Source organism: Halichoerus grypus, chromosome 5 (assembly GCF_964656455.1).
Source record: "Halichoerus grypus chromosome 5, mHalGry1.hap1.1, whole genome shotgun sequence".
Taxonomy (NCBI): Eukaryota; Metazoa; Chordata; class Mammalia; order Carnivora; family Phocidae; genus Halichoerus; species Halichoerus grypus.
Window position 1 is genome coordinate 87,478,912 of NC_135716.1, and position 16,054 is coordinate 87,494,965.

The window sequence follows — 16,054 nt, forward strand, 5'->3', positions numbered from 1 at the left end:
GGAAGCTGGTAGGTCAACCCTGGCTGGTTGCTAGCAAGCTCCACCATTAATTTTAAGTAGCCTAGTGGTTTTCACTTAGTTAACCCAGAGAATGTGTAGGGGAAGTACCTGCCTTTAGGGAATAGGATTGGCATGTGGAGACTGTGTCAGACCTGCCCTCTGAGCAAACTCTTCAGAAAAAAAAACCTGAGCAGCCCTCCAACAGGGGTCTCAAAAAAATATCTTCTCTTCCCTTATGGGGCAGCAAGGAGTCTAGATATCTGGGCTGTCTGGAAGCCAGGCTTTGGTGTGAGAATGGGCAGGAATGATTGCAGGGTATCAACAATGGCCCATAGATCACATTCTAGGTGAAGGTAGACTGGAAGCAGGCAGCATCTGGAGGGTAATGTCCTGTGTTTTAGAAAATTTTCAGTTTTGAGAAACTTATTAAATATCTATAGATCTAGAAGAAATATATATGTACCCATGCACAGAATCTTCCATGTCATTTCAATGGAGTCATATAATTGTGAAACCCACCTCCAGAGTCCTTTATAGTCCATGTGCCTTCAGTTAAAACACCTTTGTTCAATCTAAGAGAGTAGTCTGAGAACTAAAACCAGATCAAAATAAAATGTCTGTAACTGAAGCTATGGGGTTTGGAAGGTTGGAGAAAATCCATGAAGCAATAGTACACAGAGAAGGAGCTTGTTTGAAGCACTTTGAATATAATGGGTGGTGAGATCATGGTGAGGGCACTGAATTAGTTTAGGCAGGCAGGGATCATTAATTAAAACCTGAAATAAATGAGGTACAGCAGGTATGGGGAGGGAAGACAGTGGATTAAGATAAGGTTGAGTGTTAGGTACCAGTGGGATATCCACATGGAAATGCCCAACAGGCAGTTGAAAAAAAGATTTGTCCTCAGGAGACAGGGTAGACCTGTCTAGAAATGGATTTGGGAGTTATTGTTTTGAAGGTGGCTATTGAATCCATAGGTGTACATGAAATCAACCAAAGAGAATAGATGGAGTGAGAAGTCTAAGGTGGACTCTCACAATCCCCACAGTTCACAGGACGTATGGTGGAAGATGTGTCCAAGAAGGAGGTTTGCCTATATTCATCACCCTCTCTAGGTTAGTTGTGGGCATCACTTCACAGTAAAGGAACATTCGTGTTGGCTTGGCCATCTGTATGTCCTCTTAGAAAACCTTTATGTAATACATGTATTAGTCTTTATTTTCTCTATCAACTGCTTAGATAGATTTCACTTCATTAAAAATCAGTGATATGCATTTTCTCTCAGTTCACAATATTGAAAATGTAGAGGTAAAATGTTTTTTTATAGGTAAACACTTAGATTTATTCATAGAAGGAAATGAAATCCTTCACTAAAGGTGGTCCCATAAAGAGAAATTGATGCATGATCTGTGTATAACTAAATTGTAAAAGTGAATTTGAAATGTTTGACTTTAAAAAATATGGTCCCTGAGGTTGTATACACCGCTTATTATAATTGTTTTAAAATATGATATGGGGGCAGCTGGGTGGCTCAGTCATTAAGCGTCTGCCTTCGGCTCAAGTCATGATCCCAGGGTCATGATCAAGCCCCGCATTGGGCTTCCTGCTCAGCGGGAAGCCTGCTTCTTCCTCTCCCACTCCCCCAGCTTGTGTTCCCTCTCTCGCTGTGTCTCTTTCTGTCAAATAAGTAAATAAAATCTTTAAAAAATATATGATTTGAAGTTCATTCCTGAGGAACATATTGATGGAGCATTATACACACACACGCGTGTGTGCACACACATGTAGGAGAATCAGAACCATAATAAATTTCTTTTCTTGTTCTGACTCTCTAATTTTGGGGGGAGTCAGGAGGCTGGAGTGAAGAGTGACATCTGTTTCATTTTTTATATTCTTGATGCTCATACTGCTCATGCTGTTTGTATATGGTAACAATGCTGTATCATCATCATCATCATCATCATCATCAAAACTCAAAATTAACAAGCACCATTGGTACACTACAGTTTATGTGATACTCTGGACACTTGCCCCTTGGAATTTACATGTTATTGCATATGAATAGGCAATCTCAGTCTCAAACCCTCTGCTTTATGATAATGACCTTTCTCTCCACTTTTAAGTGAGGCTGTGTTTTATAGGGAAAAGAGGTTAGAGGATAAGGATTTATAGACTGACTCTACACAAAAATGTTTAGCTTGAAAGAAATCTTGTTGAGTTTAGTTTAAAAGAGGTATGTTTTTCTTTAAAGATTAAAATAAGTTCAGTATAACCTACCTAATCAAAAAATAAAACAAAACTCAGGATGGGGTAACTGGGTGATGGGCATGAAGGAGGGCATCTGATGTGATGAGCACTGGGTGTTACATGCAACTGATGAATAACTGAACTCTACATCTGAAACTAATGATGTACTATATGTTGACTAATTGCATTTAAATAAAATTCAAAAATTAAAAAATAAATAAAACAAAACTCAATGAGTTACTTTGGAAAGAAGCAACATTTTTACATACCTGAATTCAACCAGGATCTTCCAAGCTAAGTAATGAGAAGAGACACACATTGGGTAATAATAGCTAGCACTTATGAAATGTTTTGCTGACTAACCTTAAGGGTTTATTTCCTTCAAGGAAACAAAATAAGTATAATATAAACCAGGGTATTTGGTGTGATTGTGAAAACCTTAGAACACACAGGGAAAACATCTATTCATATTTCCAGTAATGCAAAGCAATGATTAAAATTTTTAAATATAATTTTCATGTTGCCCTGTAAATTGCTTATCTACTTAAAACACAAACACACAGGTACACACACACACACACACACACACACACACACACACAATGATTAGTAAGAGTAGTCAAGAAAATTTTTCTAAAAGAACATCCAGAATATTTGAGGTGTTTGTGGCAAAATTAATTTACTGCTATGAAATATAAGCTATTTTTGTTTTGCCCAGATTTCTGTTTGTACCCTTCCCCATCATATGGGCATGTAAAACCAGATAAAATATTCAGAAGTCATTAAATAGGCAATGCTTCTCAAACTTTAATGTGCATGTACATCATGTGTATTTACATCAGGTGAATTGGATGGAAGTCCCTTTCTTTTTTTTTTTAAAGATTTTATTTATTCATTTGAGACACAAAGATACAGAAAGAGAGCATGAGCAAGGGGAGAGGCAGAGGGAGAGGGAGAAGCAGGCTCCCCACTGAGCCAGGAGCCCGATGTGGGGCTCGATCCCAGGACTCTGGGATCATGACCTGAGCCTAAGGCAGATGCTTACCCATCTGAGCCACCCAGGTGCCCTTGGAAGTCCCTTTAAACTATGATGATAATGAAAAGATGACCCTGTTCTCACCTCTTCAGCTTTAGAAACCTTCCTACCAAATTTGTGATTATCTAGTCAAGGCCACCTCAAAGTGGGACACTGTGTTTTCTTGTCCTCTTGTACATACCATTAATAACATCACTACGCCTCCCACTTAATGCTAGTTGAACATGTCCGATGAGCCAGGCACTTTTCATGATTGTTCCATGAATTCTCAAACAACTTGAAAGTGTAAGTACTATTACTAGCAGTGAGAGAACAGAAGCTCAAATCTTCAAAAGGTTATCCTGGTAGTCTGTTTTGACCTCTGAGCAATACTCTCCTCCCCATACTACTATATGATTGATGTGGTACTTGCTCACAATTCCCTTCACTTGCTTCATTTCAAGAATTTCTTGGTAATCCACTTGGCCAAATTGTCAAATTCACGTTGAATTGCAATCCTCTCACCCTTGTGCTTAATTGGCCTGGTATCTATTCTTCCTTTATCTTATTTAGGCTTGCAACTTTTTGTTTTAGTAACTGTATTTCAACTATATATGCAAGAATTTTAAAATACATGGAGAATAATGAGACCCTATCATGGGAGATATTCAAGTAAGGTCTAGATTGCTATATCTCTTGCAGAGAATTGATTCAGGTCTCAAGTGAAGATCATTTGAATTGTTTGTACAGTTCCTTTCAGACCTGGTATTACATTGTTCTGCCAATGTTGTTACACACCTGAAAACATGGCATTATTAAGACCTTGAAATTTTCATATTCATAGGAACATATTCAGACCTAATATATCAATGTATCCTTAGTTTTCACCTACCTTGGGAAAATCCCCACTTAACATTTATGAACATACTCTGGAATGGTAACATTCCACATGACTGAAACATTCCTGGTCCAATGTTATATTACAGATAAATACATAGATAGATGGATAGATAGATCGATGGATAGATAGATCCCAAATTTTATTTAATAATTTACCTTTTATATTTTAGAAGACTTTTTATTTTATTTTATTTATTTATTTATTTATTTATTTATTTATTTTTATTTATTTGACAGAGAGAGACACAGCGAGAGAGGGAACACAAGCAGGGGGAGTGGGAGAGGGAGAAGCAGGCTTCCTGCTGAGCAGGGAGCCCGATGTGGGGCTCGATCCCAGGACCCTGGGATCATGACCAGAGCCGAAGGCAGACGCTTAACCATCTGAGCCACCCAGGCGCCCCAGAAGACTTTTTATTTTAAAATATTTATAGATTCATGGGGAGTTACAAAGAAATGTACAAGGAGGTCTTATTATATTTTTAAAATTAAAAATTTTACGTGATTTTAAATTTCAAAAGAAGCAGGACACCTGGGTGGCTCAGTCAGTTAAGCATCTGCCTTCAGCTCAGGTCATGATCCCAAGTCCTGGGATTGAGTCCCACATTGGGCTCCTTGCTCAGCGGGCAGCCTGCTTCTCCTCTGCCTGCTGCTCCCCCTGCTTGTGTGCTCTCGCTCTCTCTCTCTCTCTCTCTGAAAAATAAAATCTTTAAAAAAATAAATTTCAATAAAAGCATATACTTACTGAAAAATTTACCGGAGTCAAAGTCATATCAAATGAAAGTGAAATATCTTCATCTTCACACCACATTCTGCCTGGCACCACTGTTGGTGTGTGTCCTAGTTTTTTGTTTATATCATATAAGATTGACCATATAAAAAAGTCAGTTTACAAACAATCCCAGCTTCCTTTCCATCTCTGCACAGCTTTGTCTAAAAGTCCTATGATTGTTAGTAACAATATACAGGATACAAAAGAAAAAGTTACTTTTTTATAGGAAGACCTAAGTAACAGGAAAGATGAAAGATAGTCACCATTTATGGTAGGCAGAGTTCTTAAGATGACCCCCCAAAATCCTAGCCCTTGGTATACAGGTCTACCATAATCCCCTTTCCTTGAGTATAGGCAGGACCAGCCAATATGACTCACAAACTTCAGGGCTTTATGATAGTTAATAAATTGTTTGTAAGACACCTCCCAAACATCAATGGATTGTAATAGAGATATGAGAAGCCCTGGCATAGTGAACAAAAAGTTTCCAAATATGAGTTATGCAAATTTAATTATATTTTATTTAAACAAATATTTTTTATGTCCTTAATGTCATACTATAATGGACACATAGGAGATACACTTTCTACCTGAAAATTATTGCTTTCCATCTTGCTTGTAAAAATTAGAGTAGGAGTTAATACTATGCATTATTTATTATTTACCATGAACAAATTTTCCCTCATATTATCTTACCTAAGGAATTCAGGCACCTCTCAGGCTTTCGAGCTGATAATCTCTCAGGCCATTTCAATTCTGGTTTTATTATTACTATTGTAGACATTGATAACATGAAAATGATATTTAATATATGTCGTTACATAAATGTCATAAAAATGATAATGAAAATATGTACTATATTTTATAACATGCCCTTTAGAAGTAAGTATATTCTGATACTGGGCAGTTTTTCTCAATTCTGATGGTAAATAAGCTACTTACCACTAACTTTTGCCAAAAGCTTTGGATTTCTGACTTTGTGGCAGGGCTTCCTGTTTTCTACTCTAGTTCTTTCCCAGACTGGAAAGGATACTCCCTGGTAAAACAGGCTATCAATTCCATGTATCATGACAGAGACCTGCCATTCCAGGACCTGCCTTGAGTATACTCATTGCCCAATACAATAGTCAAAAATCTTTCTTCGATCTCTCAATGAATTCATTTTTCTAGAATGGACATGTATAAATGATTGTGGACTGACCACTTGGGAGTAACCATGTAATCTCTCTCTAAGCAGCTGTTTTGAGATTCCTCAGAGTACAAACACAACTCAAGGGCAACAGCCTGAATAGAAATTGTTAGAAATGAAAAACAATTAATTCTCTCATGTATTCATTAAAGTCATGGCTATCATCTTTGCCCAGCATACAATGAGGAGATAGCTTCCTTTCTCTTCTGGGACACATGCAAGTGAATTTCAGTACCAGATTTTTTTGTTAGGAATTGTGGGTATTGAATACTGGAAATCTGCTAAGAGAATAAATTTCAGGCGGTCTTATCACACACACATAAAAGTTGGTAACTACATGAGGAGATGATATGTTAATTAGCTTGACTATAGTAACCATTTCACTATGTATATGTATATCAAATTATCATCTTGTATACCTTAAATACATACAATTTTTAAATGTTCTAAAAATTAATAAGCATGGTACTTGAATAAAGTAACTAAAGGATTATATAAATAAAGGTGATCAACTGGAAAGAAGAAAGAAAGAAAGAAAAAGAAAGAGAGAAAGATTGATTCAGGGGGTGTCTGGAAGGCTCAGTCGGTTAAGCACCTGATTCTTTTTTTTTTAAGATTTTATTTATTTATTTTTGAGAGGGAGAGTACTCGAGCAGGGAGAGGAGGAAGAGGGGGAGGGAGAGGGACAAGCAGACTCCCCGCTGAGCACAGAGCCCAGTGCTGGGCTTGATCGCAAGACCCTGAGAGCATGACCTGAGCTGAAACCAAGAGTCAACTTCCCGACCCACTGGCCCCCTAGGCACCCCAAGCATCTTGCTCTTGATTTCGGCTCAAGTTATGATCCCAGGTCTTGGGACTGAGCCCCACATTGGGCTCCTGTTCTCAGTGGGGAGTCTGTTTGAGGATTCTCTCCCTGTCCCTCTGCCCCCCACCCCCACTCTCTCTCTCTCAAATAAATAAATAAATCTTTAAAAGAAAGAAGAAAAATTCTGATATTACTACAAAATCTACCTTCTCTAGCCAGCTTACTCAGGGCACCCTTGACTGACTTGTTTCACAAGCTGTAGATGATGGAGTTCAACAAGGGGGTCACAACACAGAAAAGCACAGAGACAAGGATGTCTGTGTATGGGTTGTAGCCTACTTTGGGTTGTCATAGTTGAAGTGAGCTGTCCCAAAGAAGGTCACCACCACAGTGAAGTGGGATGCCCCGATAGAGCCCTTGTTTCTGCCCTGAGGGAATCCTAAGGATGGCAGAGATGATGAGTATGTAAGACATTGCACTAAACAGGCAAGGGTTCAGGCCAGTGGTGGTGCTGGCAACATGGAGCACAGACTCATTGAGAAAGATGTCTGAGCGAGAGAGCTTCAGGAGCAGTGGAATGTCACAGAGAAAGTGGCTGATCTGGTTGAGCCCACACAGAGTGAACGTGACTGCCAGCACTGAATGTGTCACAGAATTATCTAGGCTACACAGCCAAGTTCCAGTCAACCAATACACACAGACCTTTGGAATCATGAGAAGCAGACAGTTAAAGAGGTGGCAAATGGCTACATAGTGTTCATAAATTATAGCAGCCAACAAGATTTCCTCAGCACAGGTCACAGGAACATCTGGGAAAGGCAGCCCTCATATGACATGGTCTTCTGGAATAAGTTCACCAGCATAACCAGAATGGTGGTGGACAAGTACCAGAAGTTCAAGAAGCTCAAGTTGCTAATAATACAGTAGAGTGTGGAGGACAGGATTGACTCTGATTACTGTTAATGTGAAAGCACTTCCCAGAAGAGTTATCAGATAAATGATCAAGAAGACCAAGAAGAATAGCCTTTGTAAATCAGGATGGTTGGGAAATCCTGGAAAGATAAATGCAGTGACCACAGTTCAATTTTCCATTTCTTTGAGCTTTTTCTTAATTGAAATGAAAAATAGGGAAGAAAACAAAAAGACAATGAGATATAGTGACAAACACTGGGAGAGCTAACTAACTCTTACTCATCCTTTGGTGGATGAGATGGCATCTCTTCTAAATAGTGTAAATCGACACTCTGAGACTGGAATATATGCACCCCCCCTACTGCTGTGCTCCTTTGCCCTATGTTTACTTGTCATGCCTATCACTATTAGCTATTAGCCTGTGAGCCTCCCTACCAGTCTGTAAGTTCTATTATCTCTCTCTTTACATGCACCCTGTAAAACTTCTGTTAAAAGGAAGAAAAGAAGGAACTTTAGTCTTCAGCAATAACACTGCAAAACAACAGCTGATGAGTTAAATTAGAACCCATATACTTTTCCTCCCAACCTTCCTCTTTCCTGGAATGAAGTCGCAATAACAAATTCTTAGTGTGAAATAGCCTCCATGACCTTTGCCTCCTAGTGTTACTCACCCAAATATGTTACATTATGTGACAGAAAGGATTTGTAGGAGTAATTAAGATTATTAATCACATGTTTTTAAGATATGGAGATTACATGGGTGGGACTAATATAATCACACAAACCCTTAAAAGCAGAGCAGAAGATGAAGTCGGAAATTTGGATCACAAATAGGATTCTGGGTGTCAGTTTTGGCTTGAAGATGAAGGGGGCAACATGTTAAGGAAAAGTAACATTGGTTCTCAAATCACAAGAAACTAAATTTTGTTAACAACTTGAATAAACATGGAAGGGTAATCTTCCCCAAAATCCCTAAATAAGAGCCCAGCTCAGCTGACATCTTGATTTTAGCTTGAGTCATGCTCATGCCTTACCTGTACTTCTGTGAGACAGAAGACCCAGTTGAGCCATGCTATGCCTGGACTTCTGACCCACAGAACTGTGAGGTAATAAGCGAGTGTTTAAACCACTAAATTTGTGGTAATTTTTTATGGTACCAATAGAAAATGAATACACTGATCATCTCACTTGCTGTGCAAAACTGATTATTATCAGGGGCTAATTATGACAGACCACCAATCTAGAATCCTCAGAAGTTATTTCATCCAATAAACTCTCAAATCTGTGACCACCATCCCTCTGTCTGCTCTTTTTTTCCTTCAGGATACCTGTGGCTAGTACTACCTTTCAAAAAAAAATTGATAAAGGGAATACAAAGGTGAAGTCAAATGCACACTGTTCAGTTTCCTAGTCAGTAACTCCTGTAACAGTTTGGGAGAAAGACAAATTTGGAGCTCTTAGGTAAGATGATATTTCTGGATTATTTTAGAATTTTAATTAGTGTCTTACCATTCTGCTTTACCATGAACAACAAATGTATGCTAGGCTGTGACATAACCATTGCAAATTCTAAGAAACATTAAAGTTCATTAACTTGCATCTGAAATAATTTTCTTAGTGGATTGTCTTTAAATGAGGCTTTGTATCTTGGCATCACCATTTTTCATAGAAACTGTTAAGCTGCCTCTTTTCCTTAGTGTAAGCCAGTGGTCAGCAGCCAAATCCAGTATATCAACTTACTTTTTTTTTTTTTTTTGATGTAGTGTTCCATGATTCATTGTTTGCGTGTAACACCCAGTGCTCCATTCAATATGTGCCCTCTTTAATACCGATCACCAGGCTAATCCCTCCCCCCACTCTCCTCCCCTCTAGAGCCCTCAGTTTGTTTATCAGTGTCCATAGTCTCTCATGGTTCATCTCCCCCTCCGATTTCCCCCCCTTCATTCTTCCCCTCCTGCTATCTTCTTCTTCTTTTTTTTTTTTTTAACATATAATGTATTATTTGTTTCAGAGGTGTAGGTCTGTGATTCAACAGTCTTACACAATTCACAGCACTCACCATAGCACATACCTTCCTCAGTGTCTATCACCCAGGCACCCCATCCCTCCCAACCCCCACCACTCCAGCAACCCTCAATTTGTTTCCTGAGATTAAGAATTCCTCATATCATTGAGGTCATATGATACATGTCTTTCTCTGATTGACTTATTTCGCTCAGCATAATACTCTCCAGTTCCATCCACGTCATTGCAAATGGCAAGATTTCATTCCTTTTGATGGCTGCATAATATTCCATTGTGTATATACACCACCTCTTTTTTATCCATTCATCTGTTGATGGACATCTTGGCTCTTTCCACAGTTTGGCTATTGTGGACATTGCTGCTATAAACATCGGGGTGCTTGTACCCCTTCGGATCCCTATATTTGTGTCTTTGGGGTGAATACCCAGTAGTGCAATTGCTGGGTCATAAGGTAGCTCTATGTTCAACTTTTTGAGGAACCTCCATACTGTTTTCCAGAGTGGCTGCACCAGCTTGCATTCCCACCAACAGTGTAGGAGGGTTCCCCTTTCTCCACATCCCCGACAACATCTGTCGTTTCCTGACTTGTTAATTTTAGCCATTCTGACTGGTGTGAGGTGATATCTCATTGAGGTTTTGATTTGGATTTCCCTGATACCGAGCGATGCTGAGCACTTTTTCATGTGTTTGTTGGCCATTTGGATGTCTTCTTTGGAAAAATGTCTGTTCATGTCTTCTGCCCATTTCTTGATTGGATCATTTGTTCTTTGGGTGTTGAGTTTAATAAGTTCTTTAAAGATTTTGGATACTAGCCCTTTATCTGATATATCATTTGCAAATATCTTCTCCCATTCTGTCAGTTGTCTTTTGGTTTTATTGACTGTTTCCTTTGCTGTGCAAAAGCTTTTTATCTTGATGAAGTCCCAATAGTTCATTTTTGCCCTTGCTTCCCTTGCCTTTGGTGATGTTTCTAGGAAGAAGTTGCTGCAGCTGAGGTCGAAGAGGTTGCTGCCTGTGTTCTCCTTTAGGATTTTGATGGATTCCTGTCTCACATTGAGGTCTTTCAACCATTTTAAGTCTATTTTTGTGTGTGGTGTAAGGAAATGGTCCAGTTTCATTCTTCTGCATGTGGCTGTCCAATTTTCCTAACACCATTTGTTGAAGAGACTGTCTTTTTTCCATTGGACATTCTTTCCTGCTTTGTCAAAGATTAGTTGACCATAGAGTTGAGGGTCCATTTCTGGGCTCTCTATTCTCTTCCACTGATCTATGTATCTGGTTTTGTGCCAGTACCATACTGTCTTGATGATGACAACCTTGTAATAGAGCTGGAAGTCTAGAATTCTGATGCTGCCAGCTTTGCTTTTCTTTTTCAACATTCCTCTGGCTATTTGGGGTCTTTTCTGGTTCCATACAAATTTTAGGATTATTTGTACCATTTCTTTGAAAAAAGTGGTTGGTATTTTGATAGGGATTGCATTGAATGTGTAGATTGCTCTAGGTAGCTTTGACATCTTCACAATATTTGTTCTTCCAATCCATGAACATGGAACATTTTTCCATTTCTTTGTGTCTTCCTCAATTTCTTTCATGAGTATTTTATAGTTTTCTGAGTACAGATTCTTTGCCTCTTTGGTTGGATTTATTCCTAGGTATCTTATGGTTTGGGGTGCAATTGTAAATGGGATCAACTCCTTAATTTCTCTTTCTTCTGTCTTGTTGTTGGTGTAGAGGAATGCCACTGATTTCTGTGCATTGATTTTATATCCTGCCACTTGACTGAATTCCTGTATGAATTCTAGCAGTTTTGGGGTGGAGTCTTTTGGGTTTTCCACATAAAGTATCATATCATCTGCAAAGAGTGAGAGTTTGACTTCTTCTTTGCCAATTTGGATGCCTTTTATTTCTTTTTGTTGTCTGATTGCTGTGGCTAGGACTTCTAGTACTATGTTGAGTAGCTGTGGTGATAGTGGACATCCCTGCTGCGTTCCTGACCTTAGGGGGAAAGCTCTCAGTTTTTCCCCATTGAGAATGATATTCGCTGTGGGTTTTGCATAGATGGCTTTTATGATATTGAGGTATGTACCCTCTATCCCTATACTCTGAAGAGTTTTGATCAAGAAAGGATGCTGTACTTTGTCAAATGCTTTTTCTGCATCTACTGAGAAGATCATATGATTCTTGTCCTTTATTAATGTATTGTATCACGTTGATTGATTTGTGGATGTTGAACCAACCTTGCAGCCCAGGGATAAATCCCACTTGGTCGTGGTGAATAATCCTTTTAATGTACTGTTGGATCCTATTGGCTAGTATTTTGGTGAGAATTTTTGCATCCATATTCATCAAGGATATTGGTCTGTAATTCTCCTTTTTGATGGGGTCTTTGTCTGGTTTGGGGATCAAGGTAATGGTGGCCTCATAAAACGAGTTTCGAAGTTTTCCTTCCATTTCTATTTTTTGGAACAGTTTCAGAAGAATAGGTATTAATTCTTCTTGAAATGTTTGGTAGAATTCCCCTGGGAAGCCATCTGGCCCTGGGCTTTTGTTTGCTGGGAGATTTTTGATGACTGCTTCAATTTCCTTAGTGGTTATAAGTCTGTTCAGATTTTCTATTTCTTCCTGATTCAGCTTTGGTAGTTTATACATCTCTAGGAATGCCTCAATTTCTTCCAGATTATCTAATTTGCTGGCATATAGTTGCTCATAATATGTTCTTATAATTGTTTGTATTTCTTTGGTGTTGGTTGTGATCTCTCCTCTTTCATTCATGATTTTATGGATTTGGGTCATTTCTCTTTTCTTTTTGATAAGTCTGGCCAGGGGTTTATCAATCTTGTTAATTCTTTCAAAGAACCAGCTCCTAGTTTTGTTGATCTGTTCTACTGTTCTTTTGGTTTTTATTTCATTGATTTCTGCTCTGATCTTTATTATTTCTCTTCTCCTGCTGGGCTTAGGCTTTATTTGCTGTTCTTTATCCAGCCTTTAGGTGTAGGGTTAGTTGTGTATTTGAGATCTTTCTTGTTTCTTGAGAAAGGCTTCTATTGCTATATACTTTCCTCTTAGGACTGCCTTTACTGCATCCCAAAGATTTTGAACAGTTGTGTTTTCATTTTCATTGGTTTCCATGAATTTTTTAAAATTCTTCTTTAATTTCCTGGTTGACCCATTCATTCTTTAGTAGGATGCTCTTTAGCCTCCATGGATTTGAGTTCTTTTGGACTTTCCTCCTGTGATTGAGTTCTAGTTTCAAAGCATTGTGGTCTAAAAATAGGCAGGGAATGATCCCAATCTTTTGGTACCGGTTGAGACCTGATTTGTGACCTAGGATGTGATCGATTCTGGAGAATGCTCCATGAGCACTAGAGAAGAATGTGTATTCTGTTACTTTGGGATGGAATGTTCTTAATATATCTGTGAAGTCCATTTGGTCCAGTGTGTCATTTAAAGTCTTAATTTCCTTGTTGATCTTTTGCTTAGATGATATGTACATTTCAGTGAGGGGGGGTGTTAAAGTCCCCCACTATTATTTTATTGTTGTCAATGTGTTTCCTTGCTTTTGTTATTAATTGGCTTAAATAATTGGCTGCTCCCATGTTAGGGGCGTAGATATTTACAATTGTTAGATCTTCGTGTTGGATAGACCCTTTAAGTAGGATATAGTGTCCTTCCTCATCTCTTATTACAGTCTTTGGTTTAAAATCTAATTTGTCTGATATAAGGATTGCCACCCCAGCTTTCTTTTGGTGTCCATTAGCATGGTAAATGGTTTTCCACCCCCTCACTTTCAATCTGGGGGGGTCTTTGGGTCTAAAATGAGTCTCTTGCAGACAGCATATTGATGGGTCTTGTTTTTTTTTTTCCAATCTGATACCCTGTGTCTTTTGTTTGGGGCATTTAGCCCATTTACATTCAGGGTAACTATTGAAAGATAGGAATTTAGTGCCATTGTATTGCCTGTAAGGTGATTGTTACTGTATATTGTCTGTGTTCCTTTCTGGTCTATGTTGCTTTTAGGCTCTCTCTTTGCTTAGAGGACCCCTTTCAATATTTCTTGTAGGGCTGATTTCGTGTTTGCAAATTCCTTTAGTTTTTGTTTGTCCTGGAAGCTTTTTATCTCTCCTTCTATTTTCAATGACAGCCTAGCTGGATCTAGTATTCTTGGCTGCCTATTTTTCTCATTTAGTGCTCTGAATAGATCATGCCAGTCCTTTCTGGCCTGCCAGGTCTCTGTGGATAGGTCTGTTGCCAATCTAATGTTTCTACCATTGTAGGTAACAGATCTCTTGTCCCGAGCTGCTTTCAGGATTTTCTCTTTGTCTCTGAGACTTGTAAGTTTTACTATTAGATGTTGAGGTATTGACCTATTTTTATGGATTTTAAGGGGGGTTCTCTGTGCTTCCTGGATTTTGATGCCTGTTTCCTTCCCCAAATTAGGGAAGTCCTCTGCTATAATTTGCTCCAATCTACCTTCTGCCCCTCTCTCTCTTTCTTCTTCTTCTGGGATCTCAATTATTCTAATATTGTTTCATCTTATGGAATCACTTATCTCTCAATTTCTGCCCTCGTGATCCAGTAGTTGTTTCTCTCTCTTTTTCTCAGCTTCTTTTTTTCAATCATTTGGTCTTCAATATCACTAATTCTCTCTTCTGCCTCATTTATCCTAGCAGTTAGAGTCTCCATTTTTGATTGCACCTCATTAATAGCCTTTTTGATTTCGACTTGGTTAGATTTTAGTTCTCTTATTCCTCCAGAAAGGGTTTGTCTGAGATCTTCCATGCTTTTTTCAAGTCCAGCTAGTATCTTTAAAATCGTCATTCTGAACTCTAGTTCTGACATCTTACTAATGTCTGTATTGATTAGGTCCTTAGCAATCAGTACTGCCTCTTGTTCTTTTTGTTGAGGTGATTTTTTCTGTCTTGTCGTTTTGTCCAGAGGAGAATAGATGAATGAGAGAACAAAATGCTAACAGGGTAACAACAACCCCAGAAAAATATACACTAAACAAATCAGAAGAGACCTGAAACTGGGGGAAAAGAAAGGGAAAGAAAGAAAAAAGAAAAAAAAGAAAAAGAAAAAGATAAAAAACAAAACAAAACCAAAAAAACAGAATATGATCAAATATGATCAGGCTGGTGTATAGATCAGTGTCATATACTAGATTTTGGGTGTATTTTGGTCTGTTAGAAGAAAGTGCCTCCCAAAATTTTAAAGAAAGAAAAGCTTATATATGTACAAAAATATGGGTAAATAAGAAAAAGGGATGGAATATGATTGTAAACATGAAAATTATAAAAAATTTTATAAAAGGAATTGATAAGATAAGAAGTTGGTTGAAAAAAGAAAGAAGAGGATGCAAAAAAAAGGGGGGAAAGAATGTGATCAGGCAGGGGACTAGAACAAAGCCATACACTAGATTTCGGGTATATTTTGGTCTGTTAGAAGAAACTGCATACCAAAATTTTAAAGAGAGAACAACTTATATATATATACCAAAAATAAGGTTAACTACTATGAAGGGATAGAATCTGACTCTAAAAATGAAAAATTACAAAGATTTTTTAAAAAAGGGATTGATAAGATGTTGGTTGAAAAAGGGAAAAAGAAAAATTAAAAAAAAAATTAACTTTGAAAGACTAAAGAATCATGGGGAAAAAGCCATGAATTCTATGTGCAGTATTCCCCTAGCGCTGGAGTTCTGGCAGTTCTCATTGATCAGTAAACTTGGTCTTGGCTGGCTGTTCTTGCTGATCTTCTGGGGGAGGGGCCTGTGCTGTGGTTCTCAAATGTCTTTGCCAGAGGAATTGCCCCGCCCTTTCCAGGTCCGGGCTAAGTAATCTGCTCGGGTTTGCTCTCAGGAGCTTTTGTTCCCTGCAAGCTTTCCGTGCAGCCTTGGAGGACGAGAGTGAAAATGGCAGCCTCCCAATCTCCTCCCGGAGGAGCTGAGAACTTGGGCCCCACTCCTCAGTGCGCCCCCAGAGAAAAGCAGTCAGTCACTCCCGTCTCCCTGGTCTCCAGCCACACTCCTTGCTCACCTGGCCTGTGACCAAGTGTTTCTCTCTGGCACACACCCCCCTGAGGAGTCTCCAAACCCAGCAGATCCCTGCGGTGTGCTCCCGTGCCACTCCTCCCAGGGGAGGAAGGAGAGTCTCCCCGGATCTGCCGCTTGTTGGGTCCCTGCTGGAAGAGCAG

The 16,054-nt window shown here is 38.8% G+C and overlaps 1 pseudogene; it reads right to left on the bottom strand.

The window, feature by feature from the left end:
• Positions 1 to 484: 484 nt before the first annotated feature.
• Positions 485 to 16,054, bottom strand: part of LOC118533541 (olfactory receptor 5J3-like) — a 33,407-nt pseudogene continuing 17,837 nt past the window's right edge.